Raw genomic sequence first — 21356 nt, forward strand, 5'->3', positions numbered from 1 at the left:
TGCTGTAGATTTCTGTGCATGTATAGGTAGGACCTGTCCTGCTTTTCAGATTAGCTCCCCCAGGTACGTTGGAAAAAGGAGCAGACCTAATGTGTTTTAGGGTTTATACAAATCAGAATTTGATCAAGTTGATATTGTAGTTGTGAATCTAGGAATCTTTTAAAATTCACAGTACAGGTCCTAGGTGATTTATGTCTTAGGTGTTTTTTTGGAAGTAAAATACTTAGAAATATTGCACATTAGCCATGCATAAGATTTTATATGCTTTCATTTCAGGTCTGATAAACTGATTTGTGTATGATGTGAGTGCTCCCATTGTTTTAAAGTAATCATCCCTGGTTATCATTTTGCCTTTTTTGTCACTTTAAAAACAACCCTATTCCCAAACAAAAATAGCAATTCTCTTATCTTCTGGGGTAACATGCAAATGAACTGCTGACTCATAAGTGCTTGTGTTTTGCAGAGATTGCCAGCCTGAGAGAAAAAGAGAGAGACTGTAACATTCTGTAGCTTTTGAATTTTGTGGATGTCACTTGCTAATACTTATGTGGGGTTTATGTCAGTGAAGGAGTCAGTATTTTATCCTCTAGGCCTTCCACTTAAAAAATTAACTTGTGCTTAATTGTTGTATGCTTCCATTATTGCAATGTAAATGGATTTTAAAAGCCTTTTGACAAAAAGATGCTCCTTGGGGTATTTTAAATACAGTAGCTGTGGAGCATTCTGTATTTTTATTTTGTGTATTTTATATTCATAGAGAATGAAAAATCAACTTCAGTTAGGGTCGCAGGATAATAACATCAGTTCTGTTCTTCTCCAAAGTTTGATTTTCTATTTGTGTTTAAGAAGCTGACAACCATATCTGAAACTCATTGATTATCTGCTTATAATAGCTCATCATCTTGACGGAACAGATCAACAAGCCTTTTTCACTTCATTGGATGTATTCCAAATAGCAGCAACATAGGGCCAAAGGTATTTGAAATTTAATCAGAATAATTATAATCTGGTTCATTTAATCAGGAAAAAAAAAAAAGGAAGAAGTATTTAAAGAATAATTTGTGTTCTACTTAAATGGATCCTGATTTTAGATAGAGTGAATTGTTTGATTGAATAAAATTTGTTTCTTTGTCATGGAATATACTGAGATTTTTATGTAGAAAGAACTGAGTCCTTTCAAGAGTCTGCATTTGATCACAAAAGAGTGAAATGATACTTCAAAATGGATCTGACAAATAAGATATTTGTATCTGAACAGGCCCACTGAGTTACCTCTGATTTTTGAAGGACTTTCTAAAAGCAAAGGAGAAAGGAATTTAATGCTTTGCCATTTATTTTAGGAAGCAAGTGTTTGAGCCATGTGCTGTGAATGACTCAGATCTGGATGTTTGAATTTCTTATCAATATTTTGACAGAAAGGATGTAATACACAGTCTTAAAATCAGTTTAAGTGTTGGGCCAGGATACCTGTGAATGTGTCTCAAAGATGCGTTTCATCCTACTGTCACTTGGTTATGGTACATGAGTGCATCAAAAAGCCGCTGTAAAATTTCGGTCTAACAGAAAAAATATTTTGCCTGATGAAATAATAATTTTAGTGCTCAGTCCTCTAATGTTAGTAATGTATCACCATTGTGTACAAATCTAGAGAAATTTTGATACCAGTATTTCTACCCCAAATGAGCATTTGGAACTTAGGAAACCATGGCTGAAATGAAACCAGTGGGCATTCTGATATCGATGCCAATGGAGATGGAGTTTGGGTCTGAATATTATGGTTATTCACACTGTAGCCATCTTGGCATGGCTGAACAACTTAGCTCCTCTGCAACTCATGTGACAATGAAAATGAACTAACCAGATCTTCGCTGTGCTGGACCACTATTACAGCATCATGCTCCGAGAATCCTACCAAGAAAAGGCATGTGAGCTTATCTTTCAGTTTTACATGAGCCAACTTCCCTTTAGAGCCTTTCAGTTAAAAGATAGAAAGAAATATTTATCAAAGGCTACTGATAAAATCTACACTTTTTTTTAAATTATTATTATTATTTTAAAATAGGAAAAGGTACAAGTTCCCTTCTGCCAAAAAGATGTAAAATGTGAATTTTAAGAAAAAAAATCTTGCTGCACAGCAGGTTTAGACAGGCAGCTACAGTTGGGGCCTTAAGGCATTCTGTGGCTTCCCTGTGGTAAGCCATGGATCTCATTTATAAAGCCAGGAGAATTCCCACTGTTGCTGTAATCATATGCATGATCCTTCTTCCATCTCAGTGCTCCCAGCATCAGTTAAAAAGAAAAATAGGCCAAATGTTGGTTGTTGTTATGTAGTCAGCTATTCAAAAATATAGGAACTTGGTATATTTTGCAGGATTTATTTTTTTTTCCTAAGACAGAGAATTAAGCTTTTTGTCAGAAATCTAGAAATCTAGAAATCTAGAAAGAGAGAGAGAGAGAGAGAGAGAGAGGGAGAGAAAGAAAGAAAAAGAAAGAAAGAAAGAGAAAGAAAGAAAGAAAAAGAAAGAAAGAAAGAAGGAAAGAAAGAAAGAAAAAAAAAAAAAAGAAAAAGGAAGGAAGGAAGGAAGGAGATGCAATAAGCTGGTGAATGTTATCATCATTCAGACATGGCAGTATAAACATCAGAATTTATTTTTGGTGAGATTTTTCAGGTAAAGTATTCCCATTCTCCCATGAACTCTAGTTTTCTACATACAGGAAATCCTTTTAAAAAAGGTCTCACTACATTCCATGGTCTGTGGTATGGAGCTTGGTGACTTCCTGTCCAAAGTTTGAGCCTGCTTCTCTTCTATTAACAGACCTTGATGGACTCATTTCAACACGTCCCTTTGATTCCTTTTATTCTTCTGATACACAGCAAATGTATGTCAGTGAGTTTCACAGGTCAGTTAAGTTTTGTTGGTAAAAATAGTTTGGCTTCTTTCAAGCTATCCCTTTGAAAATTTGATTTGATATCCCCTCCTTCCTGTACTGTGAAAAAGATTGAGTATGTGTTCCATACTTACCTTCTTCAGGTGTTTCATGATGCAGTAAACCTCTGCCTTCTCCCTTTCTGTCTTCTATCATTTATTTTTCATTGTTAAAAGAGTGCTAGTCTGCTGCTTTTTGCCCTCTGCGGAAGCCGTTTCAGAAATTTCATTGTGCCTGCTGCCCTCCCGTGTAGAAGCAGGGAAAAACCTAGAGTGGAAGGAACCTCTGGAGATCACCTGAACCCACCAGCAGTTGAGAGCCAGGTTTTGAACTAGGTTACCCATTGCCCCCCCTCCCTAGAAAACAAGTCCTGAATATTTCAAGCAAGGGAGACACTGCCACTTCCCTGGACAAGCTACTCCAAAGTTTTGTTGTTCTCACAGTGAAGAACATTTTAGTATTTGCAGATGCAATTTCTTTTTGAAGCTCCTTATGCCCTTTGATTCTTATCCTGCATTGTGTCCTTGTGAAAAGAGTACCTCTATCTCCTCCATAACTTTGGGAGAATGTGATTAGCCTGTGTCTTGCCCCTTCTCTTCTTTAGTTTGAGCAAGCTGAATTCCTTCAACCTTTCACCACACATCAAGGTCTTCAACTCTTTAATTATCTTGAGGGCCCTCCACTGGATCATATCCAACATTTCACTGTGTCTTTTGTACTGGAGGTTGAAAACTGGATGTTATTCTAGGTGTGACCTAACAAATGCCAAGTAGAATGAAACAGTGTCAATCTTTATCTGATGGTTTTACTCATGCTGATGCAGTCCAGGCTCCATTTTTTTTTTTCTTTTTTTTTCTTTGCTACAAGGATGCACTTCCAGCTTATGTGTAACTTATTCTCCACTGGGACTCCCAGGTCCTTTCTAGGTGAGATATACCCAAGCCAGTAAATCCCTGTGCTGCTGTTGGGAATATTCCCTCCCAGATGCAGGACATTACAATTGTCTTTGTTAAAACTCATTCAGTTTGTGTTCACCCAGTCTTCCAGCCTGTTGAGGTCTCTATGGTGTAGTGTATGATATATATGTTGTCAAGTCTTGCTCCATTCTTTCTCACAGAGTGGGGAGCAGAACTGTGTGCATCGGTGAAAGTATGGGTCCAGGCTAGTTCTGCACAATAGCATAATGAAGACTAATAATAATAATAATAATTATTATTATTGTTATTATAATATCAATAATACTATTGATATATTAATATGTTGCATTGTTGTTGTTATTATTATTTCTCTGTTGCTTTGATGACTGTCAGTAGTGTTATATACGTCTTTTTGACCACCTGTGCAGATCCGTCTGGATCTTTTCACAGAACTGTCTGGTGATTCTGAGGTTTGTTTCTTCAACAACATATCTAGGTCAGACACACAGGTGTGTTTTAATAGTTAGAGGATATTTTCTTCTTTCCATATATTCCCTTGACTGTATCAACAATATCATCTATTGTTTTACTGTCTATTTTTTCGACTTGGAAAAGAGACAAGTGAGATGGGGTGTATTTAAATTAGTTAAATACAAAAAGGTAATGTTAAACAAGAACAAGTATTCAGTGTTTCTCACAATGCAAGAAGCAGGAGTTGTCAAAAGAAGTTACAGAAATTTAAAATATAAGGAAATACTTTCTAAAATATTTTAGATGATAAAACTATGCATGATTTGGATATATATTTGAAAAATTTATTTTGAAGTGATCTCTCAAGACTGAGTAAGGCCAAAACAGTCCAGACTTAGGAAGTCCCCAAACCATTGAACTAAAATTTCTTAAATTTCTTTACTTAAATGATTTTTTTTTCCCCCATCCATATCTGTTATTAGCTGATGTTAAAGATAGAGTATTGGACTATATGCTGTGACCCAGTACAATCATTTGTAAGGATCTTATGTTACAGTTATGAAGAAATCCTTCATCAAGTGCTCAGTTGATCTGAATAATTCTTTAGCATCTACCTCCTTTTTTTTTTTTTTTTTTTAAGGCTCTCAGAGATTCAGATGTTGTTCTTACCTCTAAAACATAGCTCTGGTATTTCAACATCTAATCTATTTTAAAGCAAATCATGGTGAGAAAGTCCATTGCAAATATCCAAACGAAAGTGCACAGAACTTTGTTGGAAAGATTTGTAAGCAACAGCTCCTAAACAAGTACCTGTAGGCATAGCAGGACAAACCAAGTCAGTGACCAGGATATGGAGCAAGCTTTTCCAAATTCCCTGAAGTCTGAGATGAAGAATCAATATATAATAATAATTATTAGTAGTAGTAGTACTATTATTATTATTATTATTTAATAAATGCTGGAGGAGAGTCCACAGGCTGTATTTCTGAGCAGTGTGTGGCTGAAAACAGAAATAACTAGTGATGGTTACATGACTTTATGTTTTATTGGTGGTGGACTTCAGTACTAGGTTAAAGGTTGGACTAGATGATCTTAGACGTCTTTTCCAACCTGAATGGTTCTATGATTCTATAGCAAATTTACATCCTGTGTCTTCCTTTTCTGTTTACACAGAGCACCACTACATTTTTTAAACTGCCTTGTCTTTTCCCAGGTTCATTCTCTTGTTTTCTAGATGTTTGTTTCTCATCCTTTGGCATGCTTTCCTATTAAGAGGGTTTCAGTTGTAGAAATTTTGATGCTAGAATTTCTTGCAAATTGTTATATTTTCTTGTTTCACTAGCAAAACATGGAAGTACAACCTTGGCCTGAATATGTTGCAGCTAGTTCTGGGATGCAGATTGAAGGGTCCTTATGGTTTGGGATTGAGATATTCTCTCTCACCTGCTTCCTCATCTGCTTTGCTAGCAAAGAGGGTGGAGATGAGATCAAACACTTTCAGCATGTACTGCCACTGAAGAAAACACTTCCGTCCTCTTTCCACCCCCCTGCTTTATTGACTTGCTTCAGCCCTATGTTACCACAAGTGTTTCTGGGAGGAACTGGCCTGGGTTAAAACCACAAAGGCAGCCAGAACAGGAAGGTCCCAGACTACTTTTGGTAGCAGCATCTGTGCCATCTTAAAATGTTAAAACTATAGCTCAAACAGGCTTTATTTGCTAATATTTGCAACTCCAGTGAACAGCTTTTACATTTCCAAAGGGCTACATAACAGGGTACTCACATATATATATGTCAAAACTGGTCCCTTGAATTGGTACTGTACATCTACATCTGTTAATTTTTGGTTTTCTTTTCTGACCTTTGATAAGGAAATAAAAAAGGGGTCTTTAACAGTAAAGCATGTAAGACCTCAAAAAGCAGTGTATAAGAGGTTAATTTGTAATTCGTTCCCCCATGAAACTGCTTGAATGTTCCCCATTGAGCTACTTGTTAGTGTAGAAGTCAGCTTCTTACTAAATAAAATGGTATCGGTAAGTGCTTGTTAGCTGAAGAGATGGCCTGTAACTGCACATTTAAGTTAATTTTAGCAACTATTCAGACAAGTTCTCACCTCCTCCCCTTCACAAATATCTTCTAATTCCCTAGGAAAAAGGCTGTAAAAAAAATGAAAAGGATGTTTCCAATTAGTGTGGCTTTCACATATTTAAATTCTGTGTCTCTCTGCCAGATAATTGAATAAAATGAGATACATTCTTTTGATCTTTGTAGAGATGATGTAGGCTGTAGATATCGTTTCATTATACAGTTCATGTTGACATAGATAGTATTATGCCACTTATAGCTTCTTTGGCATGGCTCTGGAATCGAGTGTTCAGGAGTGATTAATGACCAAGAGTACACAGACCTACTGTTGAGCTTAGGATCTCTCTAATCTCTGCTCCTGTTCTTTCTTTCATTTCCAGCATTTGTAAATGTGGCTTCTGTGAACACAGCTTTTCTGGGACTTGTCCTACAGTTTGTACTGCCAGCAGTTATCATAGTGGTAGCACAGAGCTAATGATCATTAAAATATCAATTGTCTTATTTCTTACTCGTTATTTTACCTTTTCCTTTTTATTTAGAATTCAACACAGAAAATACTTTTAAACCTGCACTAGGCTTTTTTCAGTCCTTGCACACTGTACAATCAATTAATACCTTTTGATATGTTATGCCGATTAAGTGATATGTGTGTTGACATAAATATTTAATTGTTAAAGGAGAGATCACTTTGTCCTAAAGCTTTAATTAAATTAGATGCTTTTCAGATGATTGCCAAGATGAAACAGTCCATTATGAACATTTGCCACTGCAGGAGATTTCTGCTTATAGAAAGACAAAAGGGTAATTTGATCTAGGATTGTTGCAAACTGTATGAGTCCTTCATACTGATAAGGAATTCTCCCTCTTTTAACCTTGCTATGTACCATAGTAATGAATTTATGAATCTTTAAAGTCAGTCACATCACTAAAGTGGAGATAGTGTTAGCACTGTCAAGTAAATGATAAGGATGAAAATACATTTACATAACAGTTAAAAAGATCAGAGACAATACCAATTTGTCAATAGTTCTTATTGCTTTTAAAAGGAAAACTAACATGATAAAAGTAGGCACATGAATCTTTATTGTATACCAACTAGAATTTGAATAGTTCCAATGACGTAGTCTTAAGATGGCAAGCTGGAGATTTAGACAAACAAAATATCCTTGACATTGGGCTGCTGAGGCACCTGAACTGTACATCCTATGAGATACCTCTGTGATAATACAAAATCCAAGTGTTCCATTATCAACCTAAAATGTTCTGGTTTGGGGCAAAATATTCCTTTTTGCAGTTTTGCCTAATTATCTGAACATCTTCCACGGATCAGAATTCTGTCTTCTGATCTGCTGTAGACACTGTAGTCATGTGTACATCTACTGAAAACACGTCACAGCAGTTCCCTTCAAAATGTAGTACAGCTATGCATAATGCATGATAAGACTAGAGAGATGTGCTATGTGAATCAAAGTTTTAATGTCCTAGTTTTCTAGATATTATCTGTTCACTGAGTTTTTAAAGGAGCTCTGATTAAGAATCACGTCAGCTATGACAAGCCATAAAACTGAGCAAGACTTTTAGTAAGAACCCAAAAAATACTCTCTCTGAATACATTTCAATGTTTACATCAGTTTTGGGGAAGCCGATTCTGATTTTGCGGAGGGAAGAGGAATGTATCAATAGAATCCTATTCACTATAAGCATACTGCCACCACAGATCTTAGGGCAAAGAAATTCGAAGCACAATAGGATTTCTATTTGTGTCTGACATGGCAGTTCTTCTTTAAATGGTTGGTCTGTATTTGCTTCTTTGTAGTTGTTGACTAGGTCTTCAGCAGAGAGGATACAAAAACTCAGCCCTCCTTGCCACCTTAGGACATACTGGTAAGTAGCCGAATGCCCGTTTCCACTGGAAGTCTTATCTGCCTCCTTATCTGTGAAACTAAGTATCAAATAGAAAGCTCAGCTTCACACCTGAGTGCAATCCTGTTGTGGGAGAAGTGGAACTGGATGGACCCTCTTAGATTACCTGAAATATTTTCCTTCCCCAGTATCATATTTTGTTATGAGGAGTCTAAATTTTAGTGTCATTCTTACATAGGCTGCAGCCTTGTAGACATTTCAGCCTTAGTGGCTTAATGTCGGGAGTAGACACCTTGACATAGTCAAGACTGTGTCTGATGCTAAGGTTATGTCCACACAGTGAGAGAAGTCATATCTCAGATTAAAATGGAAGTGAAAATCAAACAACTTGATATATCTGCAGGAATATTGGAAAGGGTTCTCTATGTAGAGAGGCTGACGACACTTGGTTTGTCTTGTAAGGAGAAAATGAGGACAAGAGGTGACCTCACAGCTCTCTGTAACTTTCTGAGGAGGGGAAGGGGAGAGGAGCTGATGGTCTCTGCTCCCTGGTCACCCGTGACAGGACACATGTGAATGGCATAAAAGCTGCACCAAGGGAGGTTCACTGGGCATCAAGAAAAAACTCCATACTGTTAGTGTAAACTGTAACAAGCTTCCTAGAGAGGTGGTTGATGCCCCAAGCCTGTCAGTGTTCAAAAAACATTTGGACAATATCCTCATTGATGTGCTTTACCTTTTGGTGAGCCCTGAAGTGGTCAGGCAGTTGGATTTAGATTATCTTTGTAGGTCTCTTCCAACCAGACTGGTGAATTCTAAGAATGGGAGATGCTCTTCTGTTTTGCTGAAAGGCAAGATTTGACTGCTTAGACAGCAATGAGGGATTTCTGTTGTTCTTGGGGTCTTCTCCAAGGAGATAGTGAAGGAGCAGATCTGTAGAAGTGCTTTTAGAGTGCCAGGCCTGAAATGAATTCTCTTAGGTACCAGGATAATTCTGGTGTCATGATATTTTCTTTAATGAAAACCATATTTATTGAGCAGTATATTATTGACTATTTATTGAGCAAAAAACAAAATTTGTTAGTTTCTGTATATTTATAGTTGATGGTAACTGCAAAAGAGAAAAAAGAAAGCAGTACAAAACTGTTTTACATTCGTTGAAAGATTGAGAATTGATTCTGTTTTATTTAAGACTTTTTAGTATCATTAAGTACTAAAATAGGGAAGGTGTTATCTGGCTGAGTGCTTTACCATCCACTAGGAAGGCAGCTGATAAATCTCTATTGAAAAATCATTTGAAAACCTAATATATGGGATGAGTGATTGCTGGGTTATGAATGTTCATTGTTCACTTTTCTAGCTGTATTTTATTGCTCAATTGGGGATAGTAAAAGGAGAAAAGGACTGGTGGAAGTTCAGGAGCCTGAGGATCAACATGAGGGTCGGGTTGAGAAAATGGGAGGAAATCAAACCCTCCCCCCTTGAGGGGAAATACATAGGTGATCTTATAGATGTAAGCAGAGAGTTAGGATGGTCTCTGCATAACCAGCAAGGAAGAGATGTGGACTTTGCCTGCATTCAAGGCTGACTTTTCAGACTGAAATTATTACAATTTGGCATGCATTGGCTGAAAGAAGGGCAATTAAGTCACAAGACAGGCTACAAAACAGTTTCTTATTATTTTATTTTACTTTTCAAAAAAGAGATTGAGGGCTTGAGAGTAGTGTATATCTAAATCATTTGCCTGGCCCAAAAAGGATGAACAGACAAGCCAGTTATTTCCCCATCTGCACTGGATCTCAGTGGGTGACAAGACCCAGCTGCAGCCTGGACATATGAGATTGGCAACCAGAGGGATGGGAGCTGTTCTGGGGACACTCCTGACCAGCAAGGGGATAGGGAGTGCCCAGGGGAGTGTGAAGGGATCAGCAAAAAGCAGGAACTGCTTAAAGCCCAGTTTCTCATTGAAAAGGATGGGCCTTGATGCCCATTTCTCTGCCCTTGCCAAGTGGAAATGACAAGAGCAAAAGTTAAGGAAATCCTGCTCCTTGTCTCCTGCCTGCTTTCCTTCCTTCTGCTGCCCCTATCCATGCCTGCTGTCACTAGTAGGAATATGGATGGAAGACAAAGGATGTCCATTCCATCGAGGAGGTGAACCTCACATATCAATAGCAACTGTGTGGCTGTTTTTTTCAGGGAAACTGTGAGAAATGGGATCTGAGCTGAGCTAAGGTGTCCCAGAGTAGTCTTTGAATCTATGTGTAGACAGAACCAAGTGGGACAGTCTGTAGAGAACGCTGGTCATGGCCACCGGAATGCAATTAACTTGAACATCTGTCTGACAGCTGACTTCAGCTGTTGATTTGAGGCATCCACCTTTACAGAGGTTCCCTGCCCATATAGTGTGAAAGGCTGTGTGGGATCTGCAGTTGCTTCTAATGCCTTCTGCCAGTAGAGAGGCAGGCATGTTGCACTCTATGATTTGTACTACTTTGCTTTCTCTCTTCCCATTTCTTCATTCCTCTCTTTGCTGGTGATGCTCCCATTCCTCAGCTGAGGAAAGGGTTAGGCAAAATGAATGTCAGAGTTGGTGTGGATTCAGTGAGCTGTCCTTACTGGCTTCAGACTGGCTGAAAATGTGCTACCCAGGGGAAATTCTGCACAGGCTCATGGCCTTCTTCCTCATGCCATGTTCTCCTGGGGCTGCACAAAAGATTATATATAAGTAAGCACACAGTGCACTTAGCTGGTTGCTAAACCTACTGCCAAGCATCTTGCACTGTGAAATTGTGCAGTGCAGGGAAAGCACAGTGTTTGCCACATTTTAAGAAAAATATCCTTTAAGTTAGAACTTGAGCTTGCTGAAACAAGTGACTTCTGTGAGAATGGGTTTGTGATCTTGAAGCACTCATGCCACATCGTGAGTTGGAGCAACCTGAATAAAATCAAGAATATGACTTTGGAGAAAGGATATTCAGTTTGTATAAATGTTATTCTTGCACAAGCAATTTGGTACCACATTGATGGGATTTTGTGCATACAGTCTCTGCGTATAATGGCACATGCAAATTCTTTGTTTGCAAATTTGGAAGTCAGCTGAAAATTGAGCCTTAAGCAAATTTCTTTGTAGTTATGTACTTAAAAATCTCTAATGCCCTGTATAATGCAGTGGAGAAGCTCAGACAGAACATTGATCTGCACTGACAGCATTTGGTTTTTTGTTTTGCTTTTTTTTTATAGTTATTTTTATGCTGGCCCTGTGATTCAGTGAAGAGGGTGAGATGTTTGTACTAGTACACAGGAAACCCTTGAACATGGAAAATGGTACTTACTGAAACAGATCACGTTCCTCAGAGGGAAACAGCAAAATGACATGAGATTCATAGAATAAGGAATAACTAAAATTGCCCAATTATTTAAACTGAAGTATTTTTCTATCAATATAAGATCTTGCTGAGCTTCAGAAGCATAATTCAGAATAGGCATTTTGCCTGCAGTTCACGATATAAATATTTTATATGATCTCCCACACTATTAGAATAATAGAGGTAGTGTTATTTAATCCACTCATGGCAAAGAAGATGCTTGCCAGAATGCATAAAGCACTCAAGGAACTCTTTTTGTTGTAGTTGAAATGAGTTGGTAGAATTATTTATCTGAAGTTAGATTCCTCGTTGTGGAAGTGGATTTGATGATGCTCGTGAGACACAATTTAGGGTTGTATTGAAAACTCATGGAAAAAAAAAAAAAAGGTAGTCGATGGAAATGTTGTTAACAAAAGAATGAAAAAAGCCATCTGAAGAGGTAAGCAGGTAAAGCTGCTGGGTGGAAGTCTAAAATCTTGGCTGGGTGGAAGAGCAGGCAGGTGGCTGTGAGAGACTCCATGTCGGTGAATTGGATACACTCAAACTGACTGCAGTCCTGGGTGTTGGGTAGGTATTTGGGTGTCATAGGAGCTAGGGTAGGTGGTCCAAATACTCCTTCCCTGGCTTCCATTTTTACCAAGTGGAGGGGAAATGAATACTGATTGCTAAACACCACAATTTTGCACACTTGAGCCAGGGTTAGTAATCAGAATGGCATTGTTGCTCAAATCCTATAGAAAACCTTTGATATAATGCCCTTTCCCCTAAGGTGACTGTGCCTAAATGTGTTATGCATAGGGAATGGTAAAAAATGACTAGACTTGCATTTGTTATGTGATACTATCTTGTTCAGCACTGTTTTGTATATTTACTTTGTTTTTCATGCTTATTGTAGCTTTTATTAATGTGTTTGATAACATGACATCAGCTGCAAGGCAAGATTTTTTTTATTCTGTTGGGGCTTTGTTAAACTTTTCAGTACAGATTAAAAAAACATCAGCAGCCCCTGGATGGATAGGCTTGAACTGGAAATTTATGTTTAAGTAACAAATATTATAAAACAGATGAGCCAGACAGAAGAAAGGGAAATTTATAATAAAAGACTGCTCTGGCAGTATGAATCTGACTCATGTGGGCTGTGGGATGAATCATCCCACGTTGCCACAAGGACTGCTGCTACTGCTGAGCCCTTTCAGCAAGTGGGACAATCAGAAGTGTGCATGGTAGAGCTGTGGGGACAGCACACACAAGGGATTAGGCAAGGGACAAAGAAAGAACAGCTATTTAAAACTGGACATCTCAAGCCTGGCCAGTAGTTCATGCTATATATAATTCAGCCAATTCACTGGATAAATCATTTCATATGCTCCATGAAATGCAATTTGCTTCCATGGCCAAGCATGACAAAGGTTTTACAGAATTGCAGTTGGCAAAGAGCTCTTCTTGGACAGTTAATTCAGGGCCAGTGAGATTGCTGAGGTGTCTTGTCAGAACATTAAATAATCACACAATGTCATGAGGGAATATCTAATTAAGAGTCCAATTTCTCAAGGGTCTGAGTACCTGTTACAATGTGCTGAGAACTCTTAATTCCCACCGACAAGAGTAGCAGCTTAAGGTATTCCCAGCAGGCATTTAATAGGATTGTGCCCTTGCTTCATATAGCTGGGGTAAGTCCAGGCCAGTCAGGTGAAGTGACAGTAATCAAACAAGACAAGATAATGACAAATAGGGTTAAAACCCAGCAGGAATGTTATTACTTGCAGATGGTGGAACGCCTGGTGTGAAGCCCCTCAAAAAATTACGTCCAGATTTAGGGGTGCACTCTTAGGGGTTAAATTTGAGGCTTGAGAAGGCCTGTACTCACCCCTGTGCAAAAGATCAGTAAGAGGCAACATCAAAACTTTATCAGCATAGACTCTCACTCTGTGGGAACAAAAAACAGAGTTCTCATCCACAATTTGATCCCAAGGACTTGAATGTTTTGGATGACATTGTGAGGGTTGTCTGCCTTACAAGGGCAGATTACATTGCATCCAGTATTTGGGAACATAAAGCTTGAGAAAAATCAGTTCAGGGAAATATGAAAAATGAAGTTTCCTGAACAGTGCTCTTGGTTTGACTCAAACAATAGAACAAAATTTGATGTGGGTAGGTGGAGACATACCAGTAAGATGTTTTCCTTTCTTATATACCTGTAGCTGTATAAGAAGAAGAATGCTGGATGAAATCAGAAGAGAATAGATACTGTATTTAGGTTCATGACACTTCTCTTAAACTGACGTGAAGGTAAAAGTGATGCTCTTTTTTGAGTACGAAGAAGCATTACAAAAGGAGCAAATGAGAAAGGATCATAGTATTACGATAAGCACTTTTGGGAGAGTGAAAAGTTAAAATGAATCTCTGTTGTCAGGCTCTTAAGTGAAGAATGATGTATTAGACTACCTGATTTTATTTGATTTGTTGGAAAACAAGAGCTACTGTGCTGTTTCTTGAACAGAATTACAGGCTTCGTTTAAAAAGAGATGCAAAGTGCACACATCATTCTGGAAGAGATCAGCATAAGCATTTTCTATATCATGGGTAATGTTTACTGGAAGAAATCAAATTACTGTAACACAGACCATCTGTTTTCTTTGCATGCAATCATGTAAGTGTTTTAGGACAAGCCATCCTATTTAATCAATTGTAAATCTCTTATGGGAAGGCACTGCTTTCTGTAATTTTTTATTTTATTTTTTTGATAAATGTAGGAGTTTTAAGTACTGGTTTCTTCTGCATAAATATAAATTACATACTTTTTGTAATATGAAGAGTAGGAGTGTACAACATTAGATATTATCTGTTAAGAACTTAATTTTAGTTTTTTTTCAGTAGCCGGTTTTGGGTATTTGTTGTATCCACAACTCATTGGTGTTCAACTATTATAAGACTAGCAAAATAAGTAATAATGTTCATTTATATTCTGGGAAATTGCCTTCTACGTTTAATAAATGTAGTATAAAGTGTTTCTATTTTGTAGCATATCTGCTATGATAGAAGTGAATGCTGGGGAAGATGATTGTCCATTGTCTAAATACTTGAACTTGGAAAGACTGAAGAAAAAAAGACATATTTTGTTTCAAAATGACTCTGTAGAGTGATGTTAGAAAAACTGATGTTATGGTGTAAAAAGAAGACAACATTGAAGGATGTGATTTACTTCACATTTAAGGGTAGCACATTCATAGACATCTATGGCCCTATTCATTTTAGTGGATGCTTAATTGAGCATGCCATTTTCTTGTTGTATCAATTCTATCAGCTTCTGTGATTCATATATTGTCCTCGGGTGCATGTAAGTTGTTTTTGAAATCAGAGGAAGCAGATCTTAAACAAAGTCCTGTGATTTCAAAAGAAGCTCTGTGTGTGCAATGCCAGAAGTTGTGCTGTATTGTATCAAATGGCTCTAAAGTAAAAGAAGAACAAACAATGTAAGTAAAACAATTGGAAATTCCTTAAGAAGGTTGGCTGTCCTTCCCAATGAGGTCAGCAAGCCTGAATTTCATTTCTCCAGACACTTCTAAATCAATGGTATTTTGTCTGAATAATTAAGCTGCTTACTCAGGCTTGAATAGTGTATGGAGCTAAATTCTTACCTTTTCTTAGGTAAACATGTAGAGGCAAAGAGGGAGAAACAGATGGAGCATGCACCTGGAAAAAAATGATAGGGCCCATACACCAGTGCCATTCCATGACACAGAGAAAGCTTTCTGCCCAGGATAACATCAGGAGAAATTAAAGGCCCCTATAAGCACTCCGCAGCTCACTCCTTTCAAGTACTTTTGTGAAGTCTGGACTCAACATATTCATGTCCCATCTACTCTCATGTATTATAGTGTTGATTGTGAACTGCTGATATGTGGCACAGAGAAAGCTGCCTACCAAACTGTGCTAATCTATTCTCGCTAACATACTTAGTCTTGGAGCTTACTTATATCAGTCAAGTATCCAATGAGAACTAGGCCATCAGTTAATCTTGTTTTATCAGTCTGCATTAACTCAACAAAAGGGAAAAAAAAAAGAAAATAAAGAAGAAAAAAAAAGAACAAAGCCAAAAACAGAACAAGGTGAACAGTTTCATATAGATAGTGGAGAACAAAAGATTTAAAAAATGCAATTAGTGCTGATCTGATGGTTTTACCCCACTCACACTATTTTCTAGTAAAAAATTCAGCATCTCTTTTTTTTCAGAAAACTATTAAATATGAGATAAATTCTTACTTTAATTATTTTTTCTGTTTTTCACAATTTCTTTTAACCTTCACCCTTCTTTTATTCAGAGAGAAGAAAACTGCAGGTAAATAAAATATTTCACAGAATCTCAGAATCATGTTGGATACAATGGATCTTTGGAGGCCATCAACAACATCCTAGCCCAAGCAAGACAAATTTAGATAAGGTTGGTCAGGGCCTCGTTCATTTGAATTTTGAATATCTCCAAGGATGGAGATTCATCAGCCTCTCCCAGAAACCTATTTGTCAGTCTTCCTTTTGCTGCCAATGTTCCCCTAGAATCTTGTTTGGTTGTTGCCCAAGTCTCTCACCTGTTTCAAGTCCAGCTGAGATCCAGCTTACCTGATTCCACCCAAGCTGGCCAGAGCAATGATGTTCCCAAGTAACCCTCCCTGCCTCTTTGGAATCTGCCTGTCCATGCTGATCTTCTGCGTTTGGTGATCCATGTGTGTTATCCTCAGCAAGCAGCTTACTTTTCTGTGCCCCTTTGCTCTCTTGGTTTTCAAGAGACTCCATTCCGTTTGAGCTGTCAAAAAAATCAATGCAAATGATGTGTTTTGATTTTCGAGATTATTCCTCTTACTTCTCACCCTTCCCATCTTCAGTTCCCAAAATCTCTTTCAGCAAAACACAGTAATGTTTTCTGAAAGATATAAAAATATGTATTCCTGCATTTTTTTAATGAGTTTTCATTTGTATATGAGTAAGTTTGCTACAAATTATTTTAAAAGTGTTTGTTTGGAAGTTTTCAAGTATTTTGACTTTTTCTGGAAATTTTCCTTCTTAGCCAGAACTTCTGAAAAATCACCAGGAGTTCTCTAATAGCTTCAGTAGATTATGTACTACATTTTCCACTTGTATGATCTGTTTTATTCAAGAAAAGTATATTGATATATTTAAAATTGTCATAGAATATATTGGACTAGTTCTAAGAACAATATATGTTAACACTTCTGCTTGGAAATTTTCATCTCTTTAGTATTAAGAAATAATTTTGTAAAATGACTTAATTTGCTTTGTGATAAACAGTGGGGTAAACTGTGAATTACTTTTGTCATAGTTACACTATATTTTGATATAGTAGTTGTGTTCATCTAAACAGTAATAAAATAATTTGCTCAATGAGCAATTGCAATGAATATCTTAAAATAAAAGTACAGAATTCCTGACTCCCTTTAAGTGCAGTAAGTAGAGAATACTGTTGTTTATTTTAAGAATTTCCTGTGTCTGCAGTACTGAGTACACTGAAGTGGGAATCAATGACAAGGTGCCATATAGGAGACTTTATTTATAGTAGCTTTATAATGGATCTAAAGTGGGACTATAGATTTTGATACCCATGACCTTTAATAGAAAAATCTCTGAAGAGATTTTTGCAATTTTACCTCTAAAGTTACCCCTAGTGAGAGTGAGTCCTTTTTCTTTTTAGGCTTTGTGAGGCAATGAAAATAACTACCCATTCTTGAATGGTTTCTTTTCTTCTGAACTATTCTAGTCTCTTGGCTATTCAGCTGACAATTTGGAAAAATTATTAAGGGGAGCTCTGAAATTCTCAAAGCTAGACGTTTTCATATTTCTGTTTTTAATAATGTTATTAACTACCATATATTTGGCGTGGTTGCATGTTTGCTTTTCTTCACTTGAACCAAGCAGCACAGTGGTCATGAAGGAAGTGATTCTTCTGTATGTTTCAACATCTCCTCCTCTAATTTTCTACCAGATGCACCAGTTTTCTGTAGAGGAAAAAAGAAGCAGAAAAGTGCCATAGATGATTATAATATTTAACTAGTCTCCCATAACTCACTTAGTGGTACACAGTGGAAAAGAGGGAAACTGAGGTCTGATCAACTCATCCCGAATGTGGAAGAGTCTGTAGGTGTTCAAAAACACACACACAGAAATGAATAATCTTTAAGGAAGACATTATGGAGTGAAAAGAAAGTAGAAAAGAAGGCACAGGAAAGAGAACATGCCATGAATAGGGGGACTGAATGGATATTTCAGAAAAGATCATGACCGTTGCTGTAGTACATGAACGGTGAGATAGAAATTTTAAGAATACATGCATTTAACAGAGATGAAAGAAAAGCATATTTGAAATGTGCACAATTACCTAGTAGAACTTATTGCTATAAGAAACTATTGAGGAAAATTTTGGAAATTCTCTTCACATGTATTCTCTCTCCACAACTAAATAGGGCAGCACAAAAGATTCTAGCACTTCTTAAGCAATGATTCCTGTGGACAGCTTACTCAGAAACTGTCTGTTGGGGTTTTTACTTCTCAGTATTGGCTACTGTTGAAAGCAGGATGTAGGAACTACTTGAATTACGCTAATGATTGGAAACAATTGTTTGAAAGTCTTCATACACCATATCTGGTCTCTGTATCCTCTCTGCCACAGGAAACCATCTTAAACCCAGAGCAAGAAACGTAAATTCACTTGGCTGTCCCTTATCTCTAAGGCACCTGATGCGTAAGTGGACTAGAGAAAGGAAAGAACAACTCTGAAGACCTACAGATCATCTTGCTGGCAGGGTGAGTAAATGTACCTGCGTCTCAGTTTTGCATTAGATACACAAGTGAACCTGTTTTAAGAGTTGCCTCAGGAATTTCCTCTCCATTATTTTTTGAGAAAAAGATTATAAAATTTTCTCCCATTTCCAGGAGAAAATGTGTTGTCTCACATGTGTGTAGAAGTATAAAGACAGACACCTCCTATATTTTCAGTTTAAGCCGAGAACATGGATTTGATACAGTTTTTGTCTTTTGTTTGTTTGGTTGGTTTTGGTTTGATTTTGTTATGTGGTGCTGCTAATCATAGAATCATAGAATGATTTGCATTGGAAGGGACCTTAAAGATCGCCTAGTTCCAACCCCCTGCCATGGGCAGGGACACCTCGCACCAGACCAGGTTGCCCAAAGCCCCATCCAGCCTGGCCTTGAGCACCTCCAGGGATGGGGCATCCACAGCTTCTCTGGGAAGCCTGTGCCTGTGCCTCACCACCCTCTACATGAAGACTTTCCTCTTTAATCTAAACCTCTCTTAGTTTAAAGCCATTGCTCCTTGTCCTATCCCTACACTCCCTGACACAGAGTCCCTCCCCAGCTTTCCTGTAGGCCCCCTCTAGGTACTGGAAGGCCACTATAAGGTCTCCCCAGAGCCTTCTCTTCTCCAGGCTGAACAACCCCAACTCCCTCAGCCTGTCTTCATAGGAGGGGTGCTCCAGCCCCTTCATCATCTTTGTGGCCCTCCTCTAGACTCATTCTAATACATCCATGTCCTTCCTGTCCTGGGGACCTCAGAACTGAATGCAGGGCTCCAGGTGGGGTCTCACAAGAGCAGAGCAGAGGGGGAGAATCATCTCTCTCACCCTGCTGGCCATGCTTTTTTTGATGCAGCCCAGGATATGGTTAGCTTTATGGGCTGCAAGCACACATTGCTGGCTTATGTTGAGCTTCTTATAAGGCCCTTTTCCTATTGGATGGGTGATACAGAAATATTACTGAATCTATCCAAACACGTCATGATTCAAAAAAAGATCCAAAAGAGAAAAGAAAAATTATTTTTACCAGTGTGTGGTGTACTTAGAGTCCTACAGATCTGAGCATGTGTTCCCTGTCTTCCCCAGGCATTTTTTTTCTTGCTTATGAAGTGCAATGGAAAAATCACCTAGTTGAGGATGTGATTTATGTGATAGCCAAAACCTAACTATATGATCCCTTTTTCTTTCTGGGTTTGCCTGCTCCAAAATGTTGTAGAGGTAGAGACATTAGCAGGATGTGGAACACTTCCTCCAGTTTATAGCAAGCCATTCCAAGAGATTCAAGAGTCCCATGTGCAGACAATGACTTAATTTTCAACAAGATGATTCAATTCCAAACATATAACATGGCAGAAAATCCAACCCAAACCTGAAGATTATCTCAGAGTAATCTGTCTAGTAGTTTGTGTCTCTATAAAATACATAATAAAAATGTTTCACTCCTCCATTAGGATGGCTAAAATCACTCTAAGTGCGCATTTCCACTGTATTTGGTATTGCTCATCTTTTCACCCTAAACATTGGCAAGCTCCCTGTCTGTCTCTGTGTTCTGTGCTGGGCAAAAAGCCTAAGCTGAATGAGTATAACGAACCCATCTTCCCTGTAACACAAGTCCGGTCAACATTGTTTTTTTAAGAAAAGGTAAAGCTGATGAATTATTTTAGCTGTGTGACAGCCCAGCCCAGCTAGGAATCTTAAGGCAATTTGCCAGAGCCTGCAACACGATAGAACAAAACAAAGGGTGCTCCAGAGGACAGATATTTTCCTGCCAACAGCTCTCTGATATGCTATACAATATCCAGCCATATAATAGTGCCTTTACAATTGCTACTAGATGATGTGTTTAGTATAATATTAGGCTGTTTTTGTTAGCATGCAAGCAATGTTTCGACTTTGAAGAAAATCTGCTTTTTCACGCTGTGTGTTCTTTGAGGGGGTCTGTGTAAACATGAAGTTTGTCTGGATTTTGCCTTAGTCTCCAGTTAGAAGAAAGGTAATTTGCCTTTTTTTTTTTTTTTGGGGGGGGGGGGGCGGGTTAGAGGGGGAGAGATCGTTTTCAGTAAATATTGTTCTGAAACTGCTGAAAGATTATGCTGGTGCACAGAATTTTTTCAGAAATTGTGTTATTTCTTTGCCTACTCTGAACCCCATGGCAACAGCAAAGCTAGCCCTGCTCTCTGCTGTTGGACACTGGGATTCATAGGAAAAGGTGCTCAGGGACTGGGGAGTCATTTTTCTGTTCTAGCAGCTGTTTCTTGCCTCCTTGTGGAAAGGCAGTAGAGCAAATATAGCCTGTGGGCACAGGTTTGTCCATACTTCATAAATAACACAGTCTTCTTCACCAATGCAATTACACTCTCCGGTATTAATATGGTAGTGTAGTTCCTGAATCACCACTAATTTTCCCTTAGTTCTACTTCATTTTATATAATATCTGTACAGTGGAGATGGGTTGACATGCAATGACATTGTCACGTCATTAAGTGAGGGCCAGTATGACTGCGAACAATAAAGATGCTCAGTAAAGGTGTCAACATAATTGAAGATTGAAGTTAGTATTAATTTTATTCTTAAAACCATTTCTATGTGTATTGCTTTTGCAATCCATGTATATAATACAATCGTCCTCAAACTCAGATCTTATTGAAGCTTCATGAGCATTACTACAGGGAAAATAACAAGTTGGTAAATGATTAAATGTATAATTAAAGGTTTCACATTTAATCCTGTCAGTGCAGTGATTTATGGTTTCCATTATTTTGTCTAAGTAATGCACTCCTTTTTTTTTTCTAACATTTGTTCTTTTCTTCATTGTTGTTAGTGTCTGTAATCTTATGCTAAGGAAATTTATCACAAGGAGAACATTTCTGTCCTCAGCTGCAAGGTACGGAGCGGAATTAAATCAA

At 37.9% G+C, this 21356-nt stretch overlaps 1 protein-coding gene across 20 annotated transcripts in view; it reads left to right on the plus strand.

Moving 5' to 3' along the window:
• LOC118249967 (poly(rC)-binding protein 3-like) overlaps positions 1-21356 on the plus strand; it is a 514794-nt gene that overhangs the window by 85653 nt on the left and 407785 nt on the right. For 16 of the 20 annotated variants that reach the window (XM_050708844.1, XM_050708845.1, XM_050708836.1 and 13 more), the window contains exons 2-4: positions 8218-8285; positions 15952-16070; positions 18309-18442. The gene's annotated coding sequence lies outside the window, so the exon portion shown is untranslated. Of the gene's footprint in view, positions 1-8217; positions 8286-15951; positions 16071-18308; positions 18443-20425; positions 20444-21356 lie in introns of those variants that run through there. The other 4 variants (XM_035550512.2, XM_035550523.2, XM_035550510.2 and 1 more) reach the window with 3 other exon arrangements.

This window comes from Cygnus atratus, chromosome 2 (genome assembly GCF_013377495.2).
Source record: "Cygnus atratus isolate AKBS03 ecotype Queensland, Australia chromosome 2, CAtr_DNAZoo_HiC_assembly, whole genome shotgun sequence".
Lineage (NCBI taxonomy): Eukaryota > Metazoa > Chordata > Aves > Anseriformes > Anatidae > Cygnus > Cygnus atratus.